Source organism: Euprymna scolopes, chromosome 26 (genome assembly GCF_053919585.1).
Source record: "Euprymna scolopes isolate OS-2025 chromosome 26, ASM5391958v1, whole genome shotgun sequence".
Taxonomy (NCBI): domain Eukaryota; kingdom Metazoa; phylum Mollusca; class Cephalopoda; order Sepiida; family Sepiolidae; genus Euprymna; species Euprymna scolopes.
This window is the reverse complement of record NC_136507.1, coordinates 25,727,896-25,753,805: the sequence shown is the minus strand read 5'-3', so window position 1 is coordinate 25,753,805 and position 25,910 is coordinate 25,727,896. Positions and strand designations below refer to the sequence as shown.

General features: G+C 35.9%; 1 protein-coding gene and 1 long non-coding RNA gene across 2 annotated transcripts in view; both read right to left on the bottom strand.

Moving 5' to 3' along the window:
• LOC145247803 (sulfhydryl oxidase 2-like) overlaps window positions 1-25,910 on the bottom strand; it is a 272,044-nt gene that overhangs the window by 153,749 nt on the left and 92,385 nt on the right. The gene's annotated exons all lie outside the window — the stretch shown is intronic.
• LOC145247949 (uncharacterized) lies at window positions 283-5,884 on the bottom strand. The gene is made up of 4 exons (XR_013863309.1): window positions 5,673-5,884; window positions 4,835-4,998; window positions 4,105-4,309; window positions 283-3,463 (listed from the first exon to the last, which is right to left on the bottom strand). It is a non-coding gene; the product is annotated as an uncharacterized LOC145247949 (long non-coding RNA).

Sequence of the window (25,910 nt, the reverse complement as noted above, 5' to 3'; positions counted from 1 at the left end):
CCGCAATAAATAAATGAATAAATAATACTCATCTCAATAATGAATTCCGATTGAATAATATATAACCTATTTCTGTTTGTATATTTTTTAGATGAGGTTCAACAACTAATCCTTGAATTGGATTGTTTGGACTATTATTTTCATCTTGATTGTTTTCACAACGTTTCAGCCGATGTTACCTTCGCCCGTCTTCAGGTCGGATTCACACTGGGTGTTATTAGTGAATGGCGAAAAATGGCGCCAAGTGTTTTGTTTTTGTTTTTTTAAATAAATCCAGGTCCATTCTGTTTTTTTTTTTAAATTTTTATCTGATGTTTGCATATTTTTGAGATGAGATTCGACAGCTGCTTGGAGTATTTGGACTATTGTTTTCATCTTAAGTGTTATTTTCACAACGTTTCGGTCGATGCAATCTACGACTTTCTTCAGGTGTATCTCGTCAAACTTAGTAATATGTACAGAATTTACATCAGAACATGTATAGGTTCCTGCATTTTTCAGATGAGGGTTGATAATTTGCATTACTTGGATTATTCGGACTATTGTTCTCATTTGAAAAAAAAAAAAAGAAAAAAAACCAGCCAAGATTAGAAAAATAGGCCAAACAATCCAAGTAACCTATTTCTGAGCAGGTATTTATTTGACCCTCTTTCTCTCCAGTCCATTCTCATCATTTCCTCCCATACTTTTTTCCTTTATCCACCCCTGCCCACTAATTCTGCTACCTAAATTGTTCTACATCTACTGACAAGAATTCTCATCTCTTCTTTCAATGTGGCCATACCATCAAAGTCTCCTGGTCTGCACAATTCTCCCTATAATGCCCAGATTTAATATCTTCCTCTGAGGTCATCAGATCTAAGCTTGTCTTTAAGACTCACGTTCATCGTATCATTCTCGTATGATTTATCTCCATGCAACACGTTTGCTAAACCCTCACTGGCCAGGTTTCACTCCCACACATCAAACGTCATGCTGGGTGTAACCAGATTCTGTTTGTCTGTTGAGAAAACTACTCGGACGCTGATGCTGATTTATAAAAGGAAATTTTTATTGGAAAGAATTAAATAGAGAATAAAATTAGAGAGAGAGAGAGAGAGAGAGAGAGAGAGAGAGAGACAAAGAAGGCTGACAGAGAGAGAGAGTGTGTGTAAAGACAAAGAAAGAATATGATGACAGAGGGTGCATGTAAAGAGAGAGAGAGACAGTGTGTAAGAGAGAGAGACAGTGTGTAAGAGAGAGAGTGTGTGTAAGAGAGAGAGTGTGTGTAAGAGAGAGAGTGTGTGTAAGAGAGAGAGTGTGTGTGTAAGAGAGAGTGTGTGTGTGTAAGAGAGAGTGTGTGTGTGTAAGAGAGAGTGTGTGTGTGTAAGAGAGAGTGTGTGTGTGTAAGAGAGAGTGTGTGTGAGAGAGAGAGTGTGTGTGAGAGAGAGAGTGTGCGTGAGAGAGAGAGTGTGTGTGAGAGAGAGAGTGTGTGTGAGAGAGAGAGTGTGTGTGAGAGAGAGAGTGTGTGTGAGAGAGAATGTGTGTGAGAGAGAGTGTGTGTGAGAGAGAGTGTGTGTGAGAGAGAGTGTGTGTGAGAGAGAGTGTGAAAGAGAGAGAGAGTGTGAAAGAGAGAGAGAGTGTGAAAGAGAGAGAGAGTGTGAAAGAGAGAGAGAGTGAAAGAGAGAGAGAGAGTGAAAGAGAGAGAGAGTGTGTAAGAGAGAGAGTGTAAGAGAGAGAGTGTGTAAGAGAGAGAGTGTGTAAGAGAGAGAGTGTGTAAGAGAGAGAGAGTGTGTGTGAGAGAGAGAGAGAAAGAGAGTGTGTGTGTAGAGAAAGAATGTGTAGAGTGTAAGAGAGCATAGAGAGAGAGAGTTCATAGAAAAAGAGTGTGTAGAGAGTTCAAAGAAAGGAAGAGAGAGAGATCTTGAAGAGAGAGACAGCTCGAAGAGAGACAGAGCTTGAAGAAAGATGGAGAGCTCGAAAAGAGAGAGAGAGTGAGCCTGAATAGAGAAAGAGAGAGAGAGAGAGTAAGCTCGAAGAGACAAAGAGAGAGTGAGCTCGAAGAGAGAAAGAGAGAGTGAGCTTGAAGAGAGAGAGACACACGCAAAAAGAGAATGAGTTCGAAGAGAGAGACACATACAGAGAAAGTGAGCTTGAAGAGAAATAGAGATAGAGAGTGAGCTCAAAGTGATATAGAAAGATTGAGCTTGAAGAGAGAAAGAGAGCGTGAACTCGAAGAGAGAGAGTTCGAAAAGAGAGAGACAGAGAGCTTGAAGAGAGAGAGAGAGAGAGAGACAGAGAGTGGGCTTAAAGAGACAGACACAGGCAGAGTGAAATTGCATAGATTGTTAAGAGAGCGAGAGTTTTGCAAGTGGAGAGAGGGTGGAGAATGGGGAGAGAGAAAGTAAAGAGAGTGGAGAAGGAGAAAGAGTGTGAGCTAATGGAACAAGAGTCAGCAGAGAGAGAGAGAGAGAGAGAGAGAGAGGGAGAGGGGAGAGAGAGAATAAAAAAAAGAGAATAAGTATGGGTTGTGGGGTGGTTCCCATCAAAATGTGTCATGGCCTTATCATCATCATCATCATCACTTGACGCTTTTGTTTCCGAAAATTGTCACCAATTCCTGACACTTGCTCGCATTATTTGCAAACTCTTTAGGCAATGATTACCTTAAAAAATCATCGGTCTTCAAGAAAAAATCAATATCGATTTGTCAACAATGTAATTCGAAGGGAATGCTGAACACCAAACAAAGTTACCCAACGCCATGCAACCACTCCCCCATAACCTCCACGTAACCTCGCCACAGATTTCTTTCGGTCTCCATTTTCTTTTCTTTTTTTAGAACAAAATGGAAAAAGAATAATGATTTTGTTGAATAATTCTTTCCAGTGTCTGCAGCCGACATTACATGCAGCTAATCAAAGACAGATTCCTTGAAATATCCGTAGAAAGCAAGAAATTGAATGGAACTAAATGATTAACATGTCTTGAATTCTTGTTCTAAATTTTTGAGAGGAGGAATAATTATTTGGACTATTTGAATTCTTCAGAATATTATTCTCATCTTGAGAGTCATTTTCACAACGTTTCGGTCGATGTAACCTCCAACATTCTTCCGGCGAGTCTTGTCGCAGGGAGGGAATCTACATGAAATTTCGACCTGAGCTCTTTACTACACACTACACAGCGGTAGCATGCTCTCGTCACGTCAGCCATGACCAGGTAGAAGTAATTCGCAACTGTATTTTACGTATAGCCCGCACTGAAGATTAAACCTTTATCCCAAGAAACGGTTAATTTTTACAACAGAATTGTGTCAAGTACTTCATCCGCTGCGCCATTACTATTATCAAATTATCGTTTTTATTTCTTCTTTACAAAATAAATGATTAAATTTCAAAGTGAAATTTGGAATGAATGGCGATCATATTACTTTTTAATACCAGCCTCATTAAACTTCTTTTTAATACATTTTTTTTAATATCTGCCTCATTAAACTTCTTTTTAATACTTTTTTTTAATATCTGCCTCATTAAACTTCTTTTTAATACTTTTTTTTAATATCTGCCTCATTAAACTTCTTTTTAATACTTTTTTTTAATATCTGCCTCATTAAACTTCTTTTTAATACTTTTTTTTAATATCTGCCTCATTAAACTTCTTTTTAATACTTTTTTTTAATATCTGCCTCATTAAACTTCTTTTTAATACTTTTTTTTAATATCTGCCTCATTAAACTTCTTTTTAATACTTTTTTTTAATATCTGCCTCATTAAACTTCTTTTTAATACTTTTTTTTAATATCTGCCTCATTAAACTTCTTTTTAATACTTTTTTTTAATATCTGCCTCATTAAACTTCTTTTTAATACTTTTTTTTAATATCTGCCTCATTAAACTTCTTTTTAATACTTTTTTTTAATATCTGCCTCATTAAACATCTTTTTAATACTTTTTTTTAATACCAGCCTCATTAAACTTCTTTTTAATACTTTTTTTTAATATCTGCCTCATTAAACTTCTTTTTAATACTTTTTTTTAATACCTGCCTCATTAAACTTCTTTTTAATACCTTTTTTTAATACCAGCCTCATTAAACTTCTTTTTAATACTTTTTTTTTAATACCTGCCTCATTAAACTTCTTTTTAATACCTTTTTTTTAATACCTGCCTCATTAAACTTCTTTTTAATACATTTTTTTTAATATCTGCCTCATTAAACTTCTTTTTAATACCTTTTTTTTAATACCTGCCTCATTAAACTTCTTTTTAATACATTTTTTTTAATATCTGCCTCATTAAACTTCTTTTTAATACCTTTTTTTTAATACCTGCCTCATTAAACTTCTTTTTAATACTTTTTTTTTAATACCTGCCTCATTAAACTTCTTTTTAATACCTTTTTTTAATACCTGCCTCATTAAACTTCTTTTTAATACCTTTTTTTTTAATACCTGCCTCATTAAACTTCTTTTAAATACTTTTTTTTAATATCTGCCTCATTAAACTTCTTTTTAATACTTTTTTTTAATATCTGCCTCATTAAACTTCTTTTTAATACTTTTTTTTAATATCTGCCTCATTAAACTTCTTTTTAATACTTTTTTTTAATATCTGCCTCATTAAACTTCTTTTTAATACTTTTTTTTAATATCTGCCTCATTAAACTTCTTTTTAATACTTTTTTTTAATATCTGCCTCATTAAACTTCTTTTTAATACTTTTTTTTAATACCTGCCTCATTAAACTTCTTTTTAATACCTTTTTTTAATACCAGCCTCATTAAACTTCTTTTTAATACTTTTTTTTTAATACCTGCCTCATTAAACTTCTTTTTAATACCTTTTTTTTAATACCTGCCTCATTAAACTTCTTTTTAATACATTTTTTTTAATATCTGCCTCATTAAACTTCTTTTTAATACCTTTTTTTTAATACCTGCCTCATTAAACTTCTTTTTAATACATTTTTTTTAATATCTGCCTCATTAAACTTCTTTTTAATACCTTTTTTTTAATACCTGCCTCATTAAACTTCTTTTTAATACATTTTTTTAATATCTGCCTCATTAAACTTCTTTTTAATACCTTTTTTTTAATACCTGCCTCATTAAACTTCTTTTTAATACTTTTTTTAATACCTGCCTCATTAAACTTCTTTTTAATACTTTTTTTTTAATACCTGCCTCATTAAACTTCTTTTTAATACTTTTTTTTTAATACCAGCCTCATTAAACTTCTTTTTAATACCTTTTTTTAATACCTGCCTCATTAAACTTCTTTTTAATACCTTTTTTTTTAATACCTGCCTCATTAAACTTCTTTTTAATACTTTTTTTTAATATCTGCCTCATTAAACTTCTTTTTAATACTTTTTTTTAATATCTGCCTCATTAAACTTCTTTTTAATACTTTTTTTTAATATCTGCCTCATTAAACTTCTTTTTAATACTTTTTTTTAATATCTGCCTCATTAAACTTCTTTTTAATACTTTTTTTTAATATCTGCCTCATTAAACTTCTTTTTAATACTTTTTTTTAATATCTGCCTCATTAAACTTCTTTTTAATACCTTTTTTTTAATACCTGCCTCATTAAACTTCTTTTTAATACCTTTTTTTTAATACCAGCCTCATTAAACTTCTTTTTAATACCTGCCTCATTAAACTTCTTTTTAATACCTTTTTTTTAATACCTGCCTCATTAAACTTCTTTTTAATACATTTTTTTTAATATCTGCCTCATTAAACTTCTTTTTAATACCTTTTTTTAATACCTGCCTCATTAAACTTCTTTTTAATACATTTTTTTTAATATCTGCCTCATTAAACTTCTTTTTAATACCTTTTTTTTAATACCTGCCTCATTAAACTTCTTTTTAATACATTTTTTTTAATATCTGCCTCATTAAACTTCTTTTTAATACCTTTTTTTTAATACCTGCCTCATTAAACTTCTTTTTAATACTTTTTTTTAATATCTGCCTCATTAAACTTCTTTTTAATACCTTTTTTTTAATACCTGCCTCATTAAACTTCTTTTTAATACTTTTTTTTTAATACCTGCCTCATTAAACTTCTTTTTAATACCTGCCTCATTAAACTTCTTTTTAATACCTTTTTTTTAATACCTGCCTCATTAAACTTCTTTTTAATACATTTTTTTTAATATCTGCCTCATTAAACTTCTTTTTAATACCTTTTTTTTAATACCTGCCTCATTAAACTTCTTTTTAATACATTTTTTTTAATATCTGCCTCATTAAACTTCTTTTTAATACCTTTTTTTTAATACCTGCCTCATTAAACTTCTTTTTAATACCTTTTTTTTAATACCTGCCTCATTAAACTTCTTTTTAATACCTTTTTTTTAATACCTGCCTCATTAAACTTCTTTTTAATACATTTTTTTTAATATCTGCCTCATTAAACTTCTTTTTAATACCTTTTTTTTAATACCTGCCTCATTAAACTTCTTTTTAATACATTTTTTTTAATATCTGCCTCATTAAACTTCTTTTTAATACCTTTTTTTTAATACCTGCCTCATTAAACTTCTTTTTAATACATTTTTTTTAATATCTGCCTCATTAAACTTCTTTTTAATACCTTTTTTTTAATACCTGCCTCATTAAACTTCTTTTTAATACCTTTTTTTTTAATACCTGCCTCATTAAACTTCTTTTTAATACTTTTTTTTTAATACCTGCCTCATTAAACTTCTTTTTAATACTTTTTTTTTAATACCAGCCTCATTAAACTTCTTTTTAATACCTTTTTTTTTAATACCTGCCTCATTAAACTTCTTTTTAATACTTTTTTTTTAATACCTGCCTCATTAAACTTCTTTTTAATACTTTTTTTTTAATACCTGCCTCATTAAACTTCTTTTTAATACTTTTTTTTTAATACCTGCCTCATTAAACTTCTTTTTAATACCTTTTTTTTAATACCTGCCTCATTAAACTTCTTTTTAATACCTTTTTTTTAATACCAGCCTCATTAAACTTCTTTTTAATACCTGCCTCATTAAACTTCTTTTTAATACCTTTTTTTAATACCTGCCTCATTAAACTTCTTTTTAATACATTTTTTTTAATATCTGCCTCATTAAACTTCTTTTTAATACATTTTTTTTAATACCTGCCTCATTAAACTTCTTTTTAATACCTTTTTTTTAATACCTGCCTCATTAAACTTCTTTTTAATACTTTTTTTTTAATACCTGCCTCATTAAACTTCTTTTTAATACCTTTTTTTTAATACCTGCCTCATTAAACTTCTTTTAAATACTTTTTTTTAATACCTGCCTCATTAAACTTCTTTTTAATACCTTTTTTTTAATACCTGCCTCATTAAACTTCTTTTTCCCGTAGTTCATCTCTCGGTTCATTTTTCCCTCGATTCCAAATTTGTATATTTGTTTAGTTTGAGGTCAAAATGGAGTTGAATCAAACGACAGATTTAAAAAAAAAAAAAAAAAAAAAAAAAAGAAGAATAGCACTGGACGCTGATAACTCTTATTTAGTCTCTCTTCCCCCCTCTCTCTCTCTCTATATATATATATGACTACTTCATTTAATCACATAAAATAATATACGAAAGTATAATTTTATGCGTAAACTTGAAGTATTTACTTCAACAGTGCTCACTACATAGGTAGAGCTAGGTAGTAAGTTAGAAATATATACGAATCCTAGTGTGGATGAAACGCAGAATATGCTGTGGAACTTAATTGAAGCCTGACGAATCGTAGTGTGAATGAAACGCGGAACATTCTGTGTGGCTTAATTGAAGCCTGACGAATCGTAGTGTGGATGAAACGCGGAATATTCTGTGTAGCTTAATTGCCATAGTGTGGATGAAACGCGGAATATTCTGTGTAGCTTCTAGTGTGGATGAAACGCGGAATATTCTGTGTAGCTTAATTGCCATATATATTTTTCTAACATATATATATATATATATATATATATATATATATATATATATATATATATATATATATATATATATATATATGAGAATAAAATAATGTCATAAAATAATATTCCTTGGAGACAAGACGTACGAAAATAAATTAAACACAGGCAGAAATTATCGGAAAATGAAAGTTTTACTGGTTTCGTTTTGATGACCGTTTTACTAAAATCATTCATCACGAAACGAGTAAATCACCAATTTTCTAGCATTAGAGATGAGTATTGGCTGAAGAGAGCTTGATATGGATATCTTAAACGGTCCTAATTATCGGGTTTGAAACCGACGGTACCAATGACTTTTTTCATCTAACAAATTTCTGTACACAAAATACAAAATATAAATACGCTGTTATTTTCGGATTTGCCTTTTAATTGAACGCTTTGCTAGATTTCTTTTTCAAAAAGAAAAAAAACTATATATATATATATACTAGCGGGGGTATCCGGCGTTGCCCGAGTGTTTGTTTCCGGGACGGGGGGGGGGAGTTTTAAAAAATGTTATGGTAGGTAAGTAGGAAGGATCAAACCCGGAGTCATGAGTAAAAGTAGGAAAATAAAGTGTGAAAAAAAAAAAAAAAAAAAAAAAAAACAAAAAAAAAAAAAAACATCTGCAACGTTAACAGTTCGGCCACCAAGAAAAGTCCATTCCAGTTGTTTAGGAAAAAACAAAACAAAAAAAAAAAAACGACTACGGTAGGTCGGCGCGAACGTGAAAATATAATGTGAATTGTCCAGCACGCTAACCACTACGCCACAGAGCACTGCAGCTTAGTTTAGTGATTTTAAATAACTTCACATGAAAGAACTACGAAGCCAAACCGGTGTTCTCTTCTCAACTGTTCCTTGTGAACGATCCCCAAACGGTGTTAAGTGGTGGCAGGGGGAGGAGGAATTTATTAGAGAGAAAATATTTTACCACTTCCATTGATCTTAACCGATTTTGGCCGTGACTTCTCAGCAGAAAAAGTATAGAAATCTAAGATTATCGAGGAATTTGAGAAATAATAAGCCTATAACACACCTCAGATATTGTTCTGCCGTTTGTGCATATTATATTTGCATGAAATATCTTGATTTTTAATCCTATTAAGGTCAAAATCAGACGGGAAAAAAGGAGTTCATTTTATTTATATAGAGAAGAGAAGAGATATATATATAAATAAAATTCGATACCGCATTTTGCTAATTCCTACCCTCTGATGAGAAGGAAAGTATTTCTTCGAAACTCTGCGGATTAAGGATTATCCACTTATTTAGTGTTTCCTTTTTAAAATTAGATATGTTTTTAACTCTTTTTCAAAGTGTTTCTTTAACATGTTTTATTGACTACTTGTTCTTATATATATATATATATATATATATATATATATATATATGATTTCCACAACCAGACAACGTCGCAGCTCACGAGAGCCATGACAGCCAACAAAACGGGAAGTCCAAGACTCGAGTTTCGCCCTCATTTAGGCTCATCAGTTAGACACATCCAAACCCGAGTCTCTTGCATACAAGGCGAGCATTCTGCCAACTGAGCAAACGCGCAATACACACAAGAAAGTCTATTAACTAACATAGATCAAACAAACCACAGCGAAATCTGACTATGGAATGAACCTAATTCGTCTCGAACAAGGGATGTGATCATGTTCAACAAGCTATAACCCAAGTTGATGTGTCACAAGTAGGAATTTTACACTCGCTAAGAATGTCTTACTCATGAGCCCAAATGAGAGCGAAACTCGAGTTTGTTGGAGCCAATTCTGTATTGATTATTATATTGTACCCAATATATAGTAATCTCCTGGCGCTGCCCGGCCATAAAATCCACTTAAATAGTTAATGCAGATTTCATATTTATTAAAGAGCCAATTCTCTATTGGTTATCATATTGTACATAATACACAGTACCGATTACAAAAGTGAAAAAATAAAAAAAATATCACTTGGGTGCCATCAGCTAGAATCGAAACCAAAACATACTTCTTCAGCCTTATCCGTTACTATCTCTACTATGTCCTTATGTATAGAAAAACTTAAAATAACCTTGTAAAAGGCAGAAATGTATATTTGCGCATGCGTACAAGAGCACTTTAAATCGACTTATGCCTGCCGAGTTTTAATTGTTTTCACTTTTGACCCCCTGAGCACCTTTTTATACTGGCTAAAGTCCATAACTAATATAAAGTTTCAAGTCTGTAGACCACAAATTGACAGAAGAGTTCAGTAGAGACCGTTACCTACACAAACAGACAAGGTTATTTTTATATATCTCTACTATTATATAAAAGAAACTCTGTGTGTCTGTATCAGTTTGTTCCCTATGGACTCGAAAACGGCTGGAATTTTATACTAAGGTACTTTATGTGCCTGGCAGTGTTCTTAGATAGGTTTTGCATCAGAATGTCTTCGATAAGTATCGATAATCGAAATAACCCGATGAAAGAATGAACAGGCCATTTCGACCAAAGTAAACACCTTACACAACCTAACATTACAAGTGCATTCGAAATGTTTTATTACCACACAAGCCAAAAGGACCGACATATAAAATCAACAGTAGGTTCTTTGATATGACAGGAGTTCGTTCAAAATGAATGTTTCTGTTTAGAGCACAATCGAACAGTGATACTTGACTTATGCATTTTAAACTAATCAAAGCTATTATATATAAAAAAATAATTTTGTAAAATCAACAGTAGGTTCTCTAGAGTGCAATGTAGACTACAATGTATTATGGACTAAGTCACTGCAAAGAGCCATGTGGAGCTTCCTCCTGGTGCATTTGTCCAGGCAATCAATCGATTTGATTGGAAGATGGGCGATCATTGATTTCGATGACAATAAAAATATGGGAGTGTGTAACATTCGCTGATCATTATTCAATCCCGGGCAGCGTCAGGCACCTCTGCTAACGTGTGTGTGTGTGTGTGTGTGTATATATATATATATATATATATATAGGGTGTCCCAATAAAATGTATACACTCTTTAAATTATCTCAACTTGCTATATGAATATGCAATACAACGTTCACAAGAGATGTAATCTTCTATCGTTATATGTAATCAGTTTTTTAAAATAGTCAATCATATAGGAGCCTATTCGTGACCAGACACACACACACACACATTCAGCTTTATATATATATATATATATATATATATATATATATATATATATATATATATATATATATATATACCTAGGTTGTCTGAGTGACAAAACGGACTAGATCGTTTTAGTAGTGAATGAGGACATGGTAACGGAAATCTATTTTTACTTATATATAGGATGCCCCAATAAAATGTATACATTCTTTAAATTATCTCCACTTGCTACAGGAATACGCCGTACAACGTTCCCAAGAGATGTAGTCACCTGCGAAACAGATACTAAATATGAAGAGGAAGTATCGAGTACTGTCCACACTCACCGCATTTGACCCCCTCCCAATAGATTATTCTCTTTTTTGGGGGTGGGGATGGGTGGGTGGAGGCATGTTAAACACAGGGTTCACACCACAAAACGAGCTACAATGAATGAGTTGTAAGCAACCATTGAAAGAAGATGTGTCAACATACCAATTGAACTGATTATGAACATTTTCGATTCAATCAGTGAGCGTTGTCAGATGTTCATGGATCACAATAGCCAATAATTTGAACATTTACGATACTTGGCTGTTATTTTTTTTATATTAGTTCACAGTATTCTGATGTATGGAACTTTTTTTTTCTCGTAATAAATATTGGTTTTATGGTCATTTAAAGAGTGTATGCATTTTATTGAGACATATATATATATATATATATATATATATATATATATATATGAGAGAGAGAGAGAGAGACAGACAGACAGAACAAGTAGTTAATAAAACATGTTAAAAAACACTTTGAAAAAGAGTTAAAACATATCTAATTTTAAAAAGGAAACACTAAATAAGTGGATAGTTCCTAATCCACAGAGTTTCGAAGAAATACTTTCCTTCTCATCAGAGGGTAGAATTTAGCAAAATACTGGATCGGATTTTGCTTGCAAAAGTATTTAATAAAACTACAAGTAAGTCATAGATCTTACTAGATAACAAAAAGTGAAGCAGAGGGAATAAGGTGAATAAAACTGATTTCACGTGAATATATATATATATATATATATATATATATATATATATATATATATATATATATATATAGAGAGAGAGAGAGAGAGAGAGAGAGAGAGAGATAGATAGATATCAAGCGCTAGTATTAGGTTATGTACGAGTATACTTATTTATCAAAGAGAGGGGGAGATAATTGTGTGTGACAGAGTTATTTGCCCTTCTTTTGTAGTCTGTGGGGCTTCTTCCATTTTGGTTATTTTACATTTGTGTTTGTACGGCTCCGAAATAAAGTCTCTACTTTCAAACGGTTTCGTGTAATAAATCCTTATTCACAGGCGCAGATGCCATAGCAGCCATTGATTGACTGGTTAATCAGTTAACGTATCAACTCTTTTTGTGTGTGTGTGGGGGGGGGATATTTATTGCTGAAACACAATATCTGCTCGGAGTTTCCTAACACATAAACCATTCCTACTTGATAAGAACCAAAGATAATGAAAGTGAAGACGGAACACAGCAAGATGATTTTTGAGGGTGGGGGTGGGTATCTGATGCCGAATGTTTAGCAGCACCAACTGCAACAAACCGAGGACTGAAAGATTGAAACCAGCGAGCACGTAAGGTAAAAAATAATTAATAAATAAAACTGCAAAATGGGTGTAAAGGAAAGATAACTCCTCCCTCTTTTCATTGACTGAGCATTTTTTTTTTTTCGAAAATTGCAATCGGAAAAGCTAATAGACTGTTTTTTTTTTCCGACAAAACATGATTAAAATTACACCTCTTTAATTAGAGTTTAATAGGGCATCTTCAGGAATCTGAAAAAAATAATCAGCTGTTAATCGTTAACGGAACCGTATGCTTCAAAAGTTTTTTTTTTTTTTTTTCTAAACGTCTAATGAGCAAATTGCGTTGTATTATACAAGTTCATTATCTGCTGCTATTCCTCTCCAATCTGGAGAATCGTGCATGGGTTGAATATACAGAGCGAAACGATAAAATTGACGCCCTAGAAAAGACGACATGATTCCATTTCAGTTTGATGAAAACCGGTTTCCTTTTTTTTTTTTTTTTTTGTTGCAGACCATCAACTGTTCGGCCAGTTGTGCACAAATCCCAAGAGCGATACGAGCCTTCTATCATGTCTGAAAGTGACAGAATGTTCAACGAGTGAGATCAAAGATACGCCATTGTACAACTCATGCTCTCTACCGATCTAAGTTATGACAACAGGACCATAGCCAGCACCCTAAAAATGCATCGCTGGATTGCTACAAATAACAGGGACGTCCTCAGGGTGATGAAAACAAAGTTTCCGGCCACGGTTATGGTCTTTGGCGTGGTTTCAAGTGAGGGCCACATCATGCCACCTCACATATTAGAAGTCAGCTTGAAAGTCAACACCAAAGTGAACCTGGATGTGCTGAAGAGTGTAGTGATTCCGTGGTGCAATCAGGTGGCCGCTGGCAGACCCTTGGTGTGGAAGCAGGATTCGGTGCAAGCCCACAAATCCAAAGAGACCCAGGCTTGGCTTCAGAAGGAGTGCTATGACTTTGTATCCTTCTCTCACTGCATCCCCCCTCCTGCCCTGCCCTGACCTGAACCCGCTGGACTACTTTGTTTGGTCATATGCCAAGAACATCACCAACATGACCTCCCACAACACCAAAACCAGCCTGATCGCCGAGCTCTCACCAGCACTTATGGTAAAGGCATGCTCCCAGTTCCAGACCCATATCAAAGTGATGATTGAGGCTGAAGGCGGCTACCTTGAATAGATGTTGTTTTCTTTAGGGCGACAAATTTATCATTCCATCCTGTACTATCTCAGACAAGATCCTATTATGAGATATCTTAGCTGGTTTGATCACGTTCTTTCACGTCAGTCAGGGAGTTCTTATCCATCTCTATTTTCTTCCACAAAAATTAGTAATCTTCTGACTATCTTTTATTTTGTTCTAGCACACGACCCGTCATTGCCTAGTAGTAAAATATGCTTAACGCTTTAAAACCTGGTTGAACTACTTCGTTCAGTCATAAATAAATGAATATAATGGCATGAATAAAGTGGGAATTAATTCAAACACGCTTTGTACGTATTAGTTTATTAGGCTGCTGCAAAAATAACGTTTTTTTATCAGATACATATGCGTCAAAAAATATTATTTTTGCACCAACCTAATAGTATCTAGGTAGATGTCAAATACCTTCAGACAACAATTATCCATTGCTTACAGTTAGTATGCCACCACCTAAAATTAACAATAAATATTTTTTTAATCATCTACATCATAATTCAGGTTATAAAGGGTTAAATATATTTTAATTTATGCAGATTTCGTATTTATCAATTCTCTATTGATTATTATATTGTACCTAATGTATAGTAGTGATTTCAAAAGTTTAAAAATATGACCTGGGTGTTATCAGTTAGAATCGAAAACGAAAGATATCTGACAATTTATCTCTTATTTTGAACTATAGTGTGTGTGGAAGGGGGGGGGCTTGCCCGATCATAAAATACGCTTAAATATATTTTAATTCATGCAGATTTCGAATTTATTATTACAGATCCAATGCTCTATTGAATATATATAATACCGATTTTAAAAGTAAAAAAAGAAAAAAAAAACGACTTGGGTGCCATCAGCTAGAATCGAAACCAAAACATTTAGCGCTCCAGCCGCTTTCCCTACCGTTTCAGCTATCAACAGATATATAATAAAAATTTAAAATTAAATCACTTTAACCTATGAATAAATTTGTGCATGTGCAAAAGTAATAGAAGTATGCCGACAAGTTGCAATGAACATCTTGTATTTCAACTGGCTGACTTCTGTACGCGTTGTTCATCCATCCAAACAAAGATTTTACTCCTTATGAACCATCTTTGGTTTATGATTACTATTTCCTGTTAATTTCAATATTATGTGACTAGTAGTTTAAGAGTTTATCGGTTAAATATTTTCACACGGACACACACACATACATACATACATGCATAAATCTGATTTATATAAATTAAACATTATCAAGGCCAAATATCACTCAATGATAAAGTAATTGATTTTATATATATATAATATTTATTATGACACTAGATATACATATTTTAAAGTCGTACAATTGGTTTCGTTACGCCGAATCATCCATAAGAGGTTGGGAAAAACAGCGTAATGGTACGACTTTGAAATATGTATATATAGTGTCGTAATAAATATTGTATCGTCAACTCTCACATCCACGATCGAGCACTTGGATTTTTTTTTTTTCATCACCTCCTGACACGGTCCTGGATATGACCTTAAACTATATCCAGTGGTGAGGCCCCAGCTTGCGGGTTTGGGGAGTGTGGAGCCACCCTTTAATTGCCATTGCTCCCAGGTCCACTCTGACCTAGAGTGGTAGTACCTGTTAGGGTCCCAACTATGGGTTAAATAGAAACCGACTTGAAAACAACAAATATATTCTATTAAAAATTGTTTTCTTTAAAATCTTTGGATTCGGCATTAAATAATCTGAAAAGGGTTGATATGACGTAAAACAAAAACAACCAACCAACCAGCCAACCTCCTGACACGCTATATATATATATATATGTTTTGAAAAAAGAAAAACCGAATGAATTTATGAAATGATCAACGTTCCATCCCTATTGCAGAGGACATCTTCAGGATATTAAAAGGAAAAATGCAAAAAAAAAAAAAAGAAAACGATCATAGACCATACGAAAATGAAAAGGAAATAGTGTTAGAATCCTACCCATATCGGGAAGGAAACTATGTGTGTGTATGGGAAGGTTGGGTTGTTCAATGTCTATATATACACTTTTAAAAATACGTTAAATAAATATGTACACTTTTTTTCTTCCTCTAAACTTATTCATTATTATTCATATATATATATATATATATATATATATATATATATATATATATATATATAGAGAGAGAGAGAGAGAGAGAGAGAGAGGGTGGGGAGAGTTAAAAAGGAACAAACCAACAGCACTTCGTATTTATCGTAAGACTTCTGGATGAATGAAATTAAGAAAATAAAATACCAGTACAATATTTGAAAAAATATTTTTCTTAAAATGAAATGTATGACTTTGTTCTTATTTCAGAACGAAAAAAATCGTTGGAAATTCAAACAAGTTATAGCGTGTGAAAAAGTAAGAGTTTTTTTTATCGCCGTCATATAGCCGTTAATATATTAAAAAATGTCTGATGTAATTTATATTCTTTTTTGGAACAAACATATACGTCATAATTCAAATATGGATGTGTAGCTAACATGAAATGGGAGTATTTTTGTTATGCAATTTATGTACTTATTGTATTAATTATTATAGGTGGTCTTTTCTATGAGTTCTGTCTCTACCTCTCCGATATGAACACTCAAGTACACCTCATACAGGCCCTGTCGTTGGGGCAATAGAATACGCCGACTGCCCCCTTGCAGAGGGTAAAAGTCCCTCAATGGGGTCCTGGATATGACCTTAAACTATATCCAGTGGTGAGGCCCCAGCTTGCCGGCTTTGGGAAGTGTGGAGCCACCCTTTAATTACCATTGCTCCCAGGTCCACTCTGACCCGGAGTGGTAGTACTTGTTAGGGTCCCAACTATGGGTTAAATAAAAACCGACTTGAAAACAACAAATATATTCTATTAAAAAATTTTTCTTCAAAATCTTTGGATTCGGCATAAAATAACCTGAAAAGGATTGATATGCCGTAAAACAAAAACAAACAGCCAACCAACTTTTCTATGGCGTGAGAGAGTTAACCTGTGTCTAAATTTAAATTATGTTCTTTTAATATTAGTTTATTTATTAATGGCGATAAATTATAGAAACCTCCACGTTGTTTAATTGTGCTTGAATTTGCGATAAGCATTGATTCAAGATGTCTCTGTCGCAATATATATATATATATATATATATATATATATATATATATATATATATATGTATATATTATAACTTACTAACTAGCTCTACATACGTATTGAGCACTTTTGAAGTAAATACTTAAAGTTTAAGCATAAATCTATACTTTCGTATATTAATTTTATGTGAGTAAATTAAGTAGTTATATATATATATATATATATATATATATATATATATGCAAAGACCAAAATCATGGTATACAAAGTGGCAAAGACCAAAATCATGGTATACAAAGCTGTCTTGCTGCCCACTCTTCTCTATGGATCGGAGACCTGGACCACATACGGGAGGCACGTAAAAACCCTGGAGACGTACCACCAAAGATGTCGCCGAAAAATCCTCAGAATCAGTTGGAAGGACCGACGTACCAACACCAGCGTCCTGAGTGAGGCTGACATTCCTACTATCACCGCTACTGATGCTCAACGCCAGCTCAGATGGACTGGTCATGTTGTCTGAAGGCCGGATCTCAGCCTCCCAAAACAGATTTTCTACTCTCAGCTTGTTGAGGAAAGCGTGCCCAGGGTGGCCAAAAGATGAGGTATAAGGACAACATCAAAGTAAATTTAAATCGGTTTCACATGGACCTTGAGACATGAGAGGACGTGGCTGGGAGCAAGTTGTCATTGAGGAGTGCTGTCCACGAAGGTGCTGCGCTTTATAGCAGTGACTTAAATCAAGCTGCTGAGGATAAACGCAAGCACAGAAAGGACAGATTATCAACCAGACACACCCAACCCCACCCCACCACCACTACCTTTATCTGCCCAAATTGCACAAGAAACATTGGGTCTAGGATTGGGCTCTATGCTCACCTGAGGACCCACAGAAGCCACAACGGAGGACAGTCTTACTCGGACACGAGTGATCGCCGATGATGATGATGTATATATACAGACAGTCGTGCGAGATAGGTCAGTGGTAAGGCTGTAAGCTCATTACCGTGGGGTCCCAATTTCGAATCTCGCTAGATTCAGCCACTCTGATGTGTCGCAGATGACAAAACACGTGTCAGTGGATAATTATATTCTAAAAATTATATATATATATATATATATATATATATATATATATATATATATATACCAGCTGGTCACTTAGCATTACCAGGTCGTGAGATACGCTTAAATATATTTTAATTCATGCAAAGTATGTATTTATTATTATAGAGACTATTCATCGATTATTATATTGAACCTAATATATAGTAGTGAAATCAAAACATATATATATATATATAACTACTTAATTTACTCACATAAAATTAATATACGAAAGTATAAATTTATGCGTAAACTTTAAGTATTTACTTCAAAAGTGCTCAATATGTAAGTAGAGCTAGTTAGTAAGTGATAAAATATATATGGCGATTAAGCTACACTGAATATTCCGCGTTTCATGCACTCTAGGACTCTTCAGGCTTATGTGCGAATTTGCGCATAAGCCTGAAGAGTCCTAGAGTGTATGAAACGCGGAATATTCAGTGTAGCTTAATCGCCATATATATATATATATTCACCTGTCATCCCTTTTTTAAAAGATGGAATCGTCTGATCATGAAGACAAGATTCAAGCAAGCAAGAGTGCAATGTTCACATAGTTTTATAACCGTATATATATATAGTGCTTTACTTGGCCTTTTGGTCAAGATCAAAGTGTACCGTACCTCCAACCAATTCTTGTCAAGCTGGAGACCCGGTCCGAACCACACGCCGAGGATCCGGACCGGGCCATCTGTCCAGCTGAAGGGCGCAAACCTCCCTGCGCCCTTCAGCTGGACAGATGGCCCGGTCCGGATCCTCGGCGTGTGGTTCGGACCGGGTCTCCAGCTTGACAAGAATTGGTTGGAGGTACGGTCAAAGGTGGAGGCTGCAGTCAGTTCGTGGCTTCCTAGGAAACTTTCCTTAAAGGGTAGAGCTGAGGCGTGCGCCACTTACGTCTTTCCTCTCATCCTTTACCGACTGGCCGTACTTCCCCTGCCTGCACAACACCTAAAAGCTCTCGTCGAACTCTTGTCCTCGCTCCTTTGGGACAGAGGAAGACACTGGGTGAGCAGACAGGTCTGTATTCAACGTCCGTGTGAGGGAGGCTTGGGAATGCCGGACTTGAAGTGTCATCGAGATGCTGAGAGACTGGCCTTCCTGAGCAACTATATGCAGGAGGACCAACCGTGGCACCCCGTGGTTACTGCCGCCTTCCCCGACCTCGTTCTCGACCCTTCCATCGAGAGCCGTCGCAGGCCGCGGGGAGAATCTGCCTACATGAAAGAGTGCCGAGCCGCGCTAAAACGACTACCAAGGTCCAGTGACCTTGTGACTGCTACCCGTAGGGAACTCCACAGGGATCTAGTGAGGGAGGCTGCTGACGACCCGCTATGCGCGCGTTTGGGGTGGCAGCAGAGTGAGATCCGCTCCGCGTGGAGCTGGGCGCCAGGTTCGAGTCATCTGAACAATTCGGAGTTCTCTCTGACCTGGCGATTGGCCCGAAATGCACTTCCACTCAACAACATACAATGCAGTTCTGGGTTTCTGGAGTCGCCCGATTGTCCCCGTTGTGGGACAACGGCTGTGGAAACTACGGATCACGCTTTCTTTGATTGCCGCGAACTCCGCCAGTACTGGTCGTATGTCAGTGGGGTGACGGCTCGCATCGATCCTGAGCATCCTCGCCCAATTACTGTATCCAATGTTGTGGACAACGTGAGGCCGCCGTGGGACCGGGAAAGACAAATGGTCTACGTTACGATTCTGGCCGTGGCGAGAATGGTGATTTGGACGTCGCGTCTGCAAGGTTGCCGGGGGGTGTTGTCTTTTTCTGATCAAGATCTGATCGCGTTCTTTAAACACCAACTACGGGTGAAGATCAGATGTGATAGAAGAAGGCTGCATCGCGCGGCATTTGACAGAAGATGGATACATGTGGCAAGTCTGTGTGTACGAAGAGGAGCCAAATTCGAATACGTGTTCCCCGCCTAGGTGTGGAACGCGCAGTTCTGTAAAGTTAAATTAAACAAGTAGTCTCTCAGCTAGCTGAGTGTGTGTTCCATCCCTCCCCGATTAGGAAGCCTCCAAGATCCCCATCCCCTCTTACCTGCAATTTTTGTTTTTCACCCCTTCCTCTAAATTTTACCCATCTTGGAGAAAAAGAAATACAAACTAACCTCCATCCCTTACCCACAAAATTTTCTTTTCTCCATTCACCCCCATCTAGAGGGCATCCCAACCTAGAGACTGACCCGCAGAAGCGAGGTTCCTTTTACAAACCTAGTGGAACGGGCAGTCTATCAACTAGACGGGGTTGGGAGGGTCCTACTAATCACCTTTTGTTTTTTCTTCCCCCTCCCTCGACACAAATGAATTATTGTTACCATTTTATTGTTATCTTTTTTGTTTTTACACGTCAATAAAAAATGTTTTAAAAATTGGGAGTTACTAGGACGTCCCCCAAGATGAAAGGGTGAATGCGGTATTATGGTGAAAGAAGATACTAGCTGGGAGAAACTTTTGACTTTGTTTAGTTCTGGAGCGACAAGGATGACCAACGACCCCCAAAATCCCCCCCCCCCTTTTGAGTTGGCCATGTGCCTAAGTTTTTTGTTCACCGTTAATTTTACTGTATTTTTTAACATGAATAAAAGATTTAATATCTCAAAGTGTAGTATCTGTTCCGGCAGATGCTGCACTTAAGATAATTTGTACCAGTCAATGCAGGGGAAACCCTCTATACTGGGAAAATTATTATTTTTGGTAACCAGAGTGCCCCCTTTTTGGGGAGCTGGTTTTTACCTCACATTAAAAACGGCCTTGTGCCTAATTTGCTCAGTGGGGGAGCAAATAAATACCATCTGTTCCGGCAGATACTGCAGCTATGACTGGCTATGACTAGCTATGACTAGCAAAGACCGGATGTGGGGGCAACCCCACATGCCTGACCATTAACCAGCTCCCATTTCCCACCTCTCGGGAGCTGGTCCCCTTTTTCCCTTCCCCCTCCCTTCACTCCTCACATTAAAAATCGGCCTTGTGCCTAATTTGCTCGGTGGGGGAGCAAATAAATACCATCTGTTCCGGCAGATACTGCAAGCAAAGACCATATGTGGGGGCAACTCCACATATAAGACCTTGGTCAATGTAGGGGCAACCCTTCATACCAATTGTCACTATCCAGCTCCCCTACTCCCCGGGGAGTTGGTCCCCATTTCCCCTTCACTCCTCACTTTAAAAATCGGCCTTGTGCCTAATTTGCTCGGTGGGGGAGCAAATAAATACCATCTGTTCCGGCAGATACTGCAAGCTATGACTAGCTAGGACTAGCTATGACTAGCAAAGACCAGATGTGGGGGCAACCCCACATGCCTGACCTTTAACCAGCTCCCATTTCCCACCTCTCGGGAGCTGGTCCCCCCTTTCCCTTCCCCCTCCCTTCACTCCTCACATTAAAAATCGGCCTTGTGCCTAATTTGCTCGGTGGGGGAGCAAATAAATACCATCTGTTCCGGCAGATACTGCAAGCTATGACTAGCTAGGACTAGCTATGACTAGCAAAGACCAGATGTGGGGGCAACCCCACATGCCTGACCTTTAACCAGCTCCCATTTCCCACCTCTCGGGAGCTGGTCCCCCCTTTCCCTTCCCCCTCCCTTCACTCCTCACATTAAAAATTGGCCTTGTGCCTAATTTGCTCGGTGGGGGAGCAAATAAATACCATCTGTTCCGGCAGATGCTGCACTTGGGATGGTTTGTACCAGTCAATGGAGGGGAAACCCTCTATACTGGGACAATTATTTTTTTTGGTAACCAGAGTGCCCCCTTTTTGCCTACTTTAAGGGGAGCTGGTTTTTACCTCACATTAAAAACGGCCTTGTGCCTAATTTGCTCTGTGGGGGAGCAAATAAACACCATCTGTTCTTCAGATGCTGCACTTCAATTTCTTGTTCTCTTTCAGTGGAGGAGAAATCCTTCACGACTGAGACAATTTTTATTTTTGTACCTTTTCTCCACGTTAAAAAACGACCCTGGTGTCTAACTCTGTCCCGTGGGGAGGCATAGTAAATAGGTATATATATATATATATATATATATATATATATATATATATATATATATAGCTGCATCACGCGTAAAACACTTTCGTACTCCAAACCCTCTTTTCCGAGCGTGACTTCCGGAATCTAATTTTAAAATGGAGGAAAAAGTGTAACGAAAATGTTCCAAGAAGAAATCATTTAATCCAGAATTAACGGTGTTGGATTTAGAAAATACAAATTTATACCTTACAGTCAAAAAAGGTGAAGAAAACAAAGGAACTAATTTGAGCATAACAGAGCGAGAGACGGGGGGGGGGATCTTTTTTTTAAGCCGCATCTGTTCGTCAATTATCTTTCAATTTAGAATAACCTTTTTATCGATAAAACACGGCGATTGAACGACGAACACATTTGTTAGATGCATACAAACATTTCTACAAAAGGATTTCTCGATCGATTCGTCCATCACGATTCAGTTTGAAATACTCTGCCCATATTCGAGTTCTCGTCTCTGTCTGATTCCTCTCAATAAAACCTGTTTTCTCCAATAAGTTTTGAATTTTTTTTAGATGAGGATTAATCATTTGGATTATTCGGACTACTATTCTCATTTTGAGTGTTTTTCTCATAATGGTTTGGCCGATGTAACTTCCGAGCATCTTCAGGTGTATCTTGTCAAACTCGGGAAATTTTCCTGTCCAAAATTTTAACTATTGTTATTATTGTCTTGTTAAAAATTCCACACACATTTTCGGTGATAAAATCGGCTCTTTGTTGTCAAAGTTTTTACTTTTGTTTTGTTTTCTTTATTTTTCTTTTTTCATTCGACTTTAATTTTTTTTTTCATTTCTATTTTCCATTTCTTTTTCATTCCTTTTTTTTTCAAATTTTTCTTTTTTTTTCTTTCTTTTTCCTTCTTTTTCACATTTCTTTTTTCGTTCTCGTTCTTTTTTCACGTTTCTTTTTTTTTTCTTTTTTGTCGTTTTTTTTCGCATTTCTTTCTTTTTCCTTTCCTTCAATTTCCTTCTTTTTCACATCTTTTTTTCTTTTATTCTTTCTTCACATTTTTATTCCCACAACGTTTAACCTTTCGGCCGATACAACCCCCAACTTTCTTCAGAAGTATCTTGTCTGACTCAGAAGTCAGTCTGTCGAACTCAGAAGTCTGAATGAAATTCTGAACAGAACCCTTTATTAAATCCACAGGGGTAGTATGTTCTCATTCCTTCAACCATGACCAGGAAGAAGGCTTAAGTAATCTTACGTAATCTTCTCTGCAACGGACGTGATTTTGCTAATTTCAGTAATCTATAATATAAATCTCACCTATCTGTTTGTATGTATGTATGTATGTATGTATGTATGTATGTATGTATGTCTTGCAAAAACTTTGGACATAGGCGACGGATTTTCACGAGACTAGCTTTAATTTAAACATTCGTCACTTCCGGTTTGGCGATGGGCGCAACAGCAAAGGCGTCATTTATTTTTCACGTTCTTTTCCTCCTTCACGGTACGGGTTCGAGCCTGCCTGCTTGCCTACTACCACATTTTTTTTTGTCAACACACACCGCTTAACACCCGGGCACCCAGGCTATATATATATATTTTTTTATAAATACTATTATGGCATGTTTTTATTAGGATTTTCTGATCTATTCCCTGCTTCCTTGTTCCAGCTCGTTGGTCTAGTGGTCTCCATCAATTCACTGTTCTAATTCCTCATTGAAATACAGCTCTATATTCCAGTAGCTTTTTTCCCAATAACTGCAAGATTTTGGAACTCTCTTCCTGCTCACTGTTTTCCTCCTACCTATAGTCTTAGTCTTTTCGAGACTAAAGTCAATGAACATCTGCCTTTGCGATAATCATTTTTCGTTCTTGTTAGCTCTTTACATCAAGTGGCTTCACGTGTTCTTTGAATCGATTTTCATTTTATAGAAATCGCAACTGTATTCAACGTATAACTCGCACTAAAGGCGAACTTTCAATCTCACTTAGAACTAAATTTTACTTAATGATTTATCCGTTACGCCACAGGTTCTTGTAGACAATTCTAGGATGAATTTCGGTAGGTTACATCTGTTGAACTCGGGAATTTCGAACCGAACACCATATTTAATCAACTCGGTATGTCAGAAAGCAGTCGGTACGTCACAACCTTAACACTCCCTGACTTATTTACTAAAATATATGTACGATTTCATCAGTTGGGGACGGGTATTAAAACACTTGGAATTTTATGATTTGCCTTTTTCAGAATATTCTTCTCATCTTGAGTGTTATTCTCACGTTTCGGTCGTACAGATTTCCAAATTCGGCGCATTTCCGAGTTTAAAAAGACGTACCTGAAGAAAATTGGCAGTTGCATCTATCGAAGCGTTGTTAAAATGATATCATAATTGAAAAGAGTAGTTCGAAATGATTCTTATAATATAACTGATCAAAAGATGAAGTGTGAGACATTCCAAATACGCTCCAACATCTTTCGAGAATTACGTTTCTGAATCTTGGAGAAGAGTATTCGTTATTCGTATTATTTGGAATCTTCGGACTACTGATCTCTTCTCGGGCGTCATCTTCACAACGTTTCAATCGATGTAACCTCCGATTTTCTTCAGGTGTACCCCGGAATTTTTTTTAACTCAGGAATCAACACAGAATTTCGAAGAGAACTCTCTAGAATCGAATTTTATTTAATATTTTATTCATTACGTCACAAGTTCTAACGGACAAGTCTCGTATGCATTTTGAGAGGTTACATCGGTCGAAACGTTGTGTGAATAACACTCAAGATGAGAGTAGTAGTCCGAATAATCCAAATAATGCCAGTCCAGTAAGGTATTTCGTTTATTATCACAGCTGCCAAGACTAAGCTCGTTTCCTTTAATAATTACAAGAAACCTTCTCAACCACCAATAGCTGTGGCTAAAGATACATTACCTGGAAATGCTTTGTTCAAACTGCTCGGCTTAACGTTCATAAGGAACAGGAGTTGGTTGGTCATTTTTGTTTTATGGCGCATCAAGCCTTTTCAGGTTATTTAATGCTGTATCCAGTGAGTTTGAAAAATTTTTTTTAATAGAATGTATTTGTTTGTTTGTTTGTTTTCAAGTCAGTTTCTATTTAACCCATAGTTGGGACCTTAACAGGTACTACCACTCTGGGTCAGAGTGGACCTGGAACAATGGCAATTAAAGGGTGGCTCCACACTCTCTAAAGCCCGCAAGCTGGAGCCTCACCATCGGATATAGTTTAAGTTCATATCCAAGACCACAAGAGTTGGAATAGATATATCGAGAGTCTTACCAAGGTTGCTGCGAAGAAGATGGACTCTTTTTATCGTGCTAGGAAGCTACTTACGCCTGAAAGTATCCCGCACCTTTACAAAGCCACCATTTGCCCATGTATGGAGTATTTTTGTCACATTTGGGCATCTACTGCTGGTCTCTCACTTTTTGACAGGGGGTCAAAAGAGAGTTGCTAACCTGATAGGTCTTGAACTGTCATCTAGCTTCAACATCTGTCCCATCGACGAAATGTTGCATCCCTCTGCCTGTTCTACAAATATTTTAATGGTGGATGCTTTAATTAACTACTAGCCCTCGTATCCCTTCGATGTAATTTCCCCAGACAAACCTGACAAGCAGTTAAATCCCACACCTTCACAGTAGAGATCCCTAGATATAAGAAAGTCTTCTACTCTAATAGTTTTTTCCGTCTCAGAACTGCTAGACTTTGGAATTCCCTTCCGGGTTCCTGCTTCCCCAACTGTACTGACATGCAGAAGTTTAAGTGTAATGGGAACAGACATCTTGCTGCTTAATTCCCTACATAGTATCCGTGTAACTTATGTTCCTGATAGTAGTTC